We start from the raw sequence: 2,312 nt of genomic DNA, 5'->3' as shown, positions 1-2,312 counted from the left end.
AAGAAAAAAATCCTTTTCAATTTCTATTTTATTAGCAGTGATTTGCCAATCAGATGATGTGTTACAAGATAAACAAAGAAAGAATAAGTAGTTTTATAAAAATCTTCATTTGTTTTAAGCACTTCCCTGAGGAATTATGTGAAAAACTAAAATTCTAGCTGACTTCAGCAATAGACCAAAGATGTAGACCTTTGAAAAAGAAGATAACTACCAAGAAGCTTCTTGTTGTTTATGGAAGGTTCTGGAAGGTTGGGGGCAGCTAAGCTGCACCAGAGACCTGCTGATCAGACTTTAGAAGTGATAACCTTTAGAAGCTGGGTTGATCCAAAGACAGAAAGATGGCTCAAAATGCTGTAAAAAAAAAAATAAAATGGACAATCATCATAGTTCATCTCTTAAGAGTTGCTAAGTTGCAACTACCCTAGAAAATTGAAGCCATGGTTTCTGTATTCAGATTCAGTAGAAAATGGATCAGTTATGTTTTCTCTTATTGGAGTTCAATTTTTATTGAAACATGCTAAAGAATGTGTTATGTCAACCAAAGAAATACTTCTAATCAAAATTGAGATATTTATTAACATTCGCCAAAATAGTTTTTGAGCCCTGGCTGATGTGGCTCAGTGGATGAGTGCTGGCTTGAGACCCAAAGGGTCTCCAGTTCGATTCTCAGTCAGGGCACATGCCTGGGTTACTAGCCAGGCCCCCACTAGGGGTACTTGAAAGGCAACCACACAGTGATGTATCCCTCCATCTCTTTCTCTGTCTCTTCCCCTCTCTCTAAAAATAAATAAATAAAACATTTTTAAAAATAGTTTTTTGGTTTTATCTGCTGCCCACCATTGGCCTGAGAAATGGAAACTTTATGTTTAGGATTCAACAGAGATTCTGGGGTAGTAGCTTATAGATACCTCCAGTATACAACATAGTAAATGCTAATAATTTAATGTGCACCATAGCTAAGATCACCTTCAAACCACACATAAATAGCATCTGCTCTAAAATGATAACAACTAAAACTGATATCATTGGGCAAAGTCCTGTTTGGAAAAACACTTCAAAAAATAAAACCAACCGATTCATTTTACTTAAATTAGAGTATCAATTATAAATGTTCTTTTGGAAGAATGTTAAAATAATTAGGTCAGTTGAATTATACTGTTCCCATATATATTTATCTTAAACATTAAAAAAAATTAACATTATAAAATATATACAATGTTAAAATTTAATTAATTAAAACAGAGCCTAACAGCCATTTCTAATCAGGGGCCTCTCACTCAAGCCCCACTTCAGGGAGAAGCCTGTACTGAACTGCCTGCTTGTACCATGTTCCTGCTGTCTGAGCCAATCATTATAAAGGAGTTTCTGGAATCCTATTTCAACCAATAGGGCTTTCCTGATCCAATTGGAACTGACCTCATTAGCATGTTCACTGACCAAGCAGAATGGCTCCATTCCTCATTTACAATGAGGAAACACCTACCAGAGAATAGGAGTGGGGACTTCTCTCTTTATAAGTCAGCTCCCCTCTACCTCAGAAAGTGCACTTTCTCTTTCTGCTGAACAATGTAGGTGCACTTCCACATCTGGATATGAAACACCAAAGATATTCCATCTGACCAAAGCAGAGCAGACTAAAGCAGAGCAGGCAGGTGAAGTGGACCAGAGTGGAGCCTTGCCCGAGGGCCGCTTCACTCCAGGGCCACCTCACAGCCATGCTGGTCCACCACATGCTCTCATAATTGAGATGTAATCTATTGAGCTGTTCCACAATTGTCATGTACCACAGCTGTGCAGTAGCACACTTGAGCTGTTGATATTGAATTGGCACCAACAACCATCAGTTGACAAATTTATCCAAAGTTTCCAGAAAAGGTGGTAGATATATGAAGTTTTAATCTTGCTATGAATGTCCTTATGGATATCTCCTTATGCATATGTGCAAAAGTTGTTGCAAGGGGACCTTCTAGTGGAATTGCCGGGTTATAAGATATGGGAATGTTCAACTATGAAGATATAACCAAATTGAGTCCAGAGTGGCTATAATATATTTATTGTCCCACCAGCAGTGAGTTTCCATTGTTCTTTGAGACTTGAGATTATAAAACTTAATTTCAACTAATTTAGTGGGGTTTATGTGGTATTTCATTATAGTCTTAATTTGCATTTCCTTAACTACTAATGAAGTTGAGTAATTGTTCATGTTTAATCACCATTTATGTTTCTTCTACCTGTGAAATATGTTTGTATGTGTTGGGGGAAGTTTTTCCATTGGATGTTTGTCTTTTTCTGCTTTTTTAATAGGCATAATC

The 2,312-nt window shown here is 36.9% G+C and overlaps 1 pseudogene; it reads left to right on the top strand.

Moving 5' to 3' along the window:
* Positions 1-338: 338 nt before the first annotated feature.
* LOC119043225 (protein SPO16 homolog) lies at positions 339-1,753 on the top strand (annotated as a pseudogene).
* The last annotated feature ends 559 nt before the right edge of the window (positions 1,754-2,312 follow it).

The sequence above is a fragment of the Artibeus jamaicensis genome, unplaced genomic scaffold (assembly GCF_021234435.1).
Source record: "Artibeus jamaicensis isolate MK-2021 breed Jamaican fruit bat unplaced genomic scaffold, CSHL_Jam_final contig_793, whole genome shotgun sequence".
NCBI lineage: Eukaryota > Metazoa > Chordata > Mammalia > Chiroptera > Phyllostomidae > Artibeus > Artibeus jamaicensis.
The sequence above is the reverse complement of the archived record's forward strand: the minus strand, read 5'-3'. Positions and strand labels throughout refer to the sequence as shown.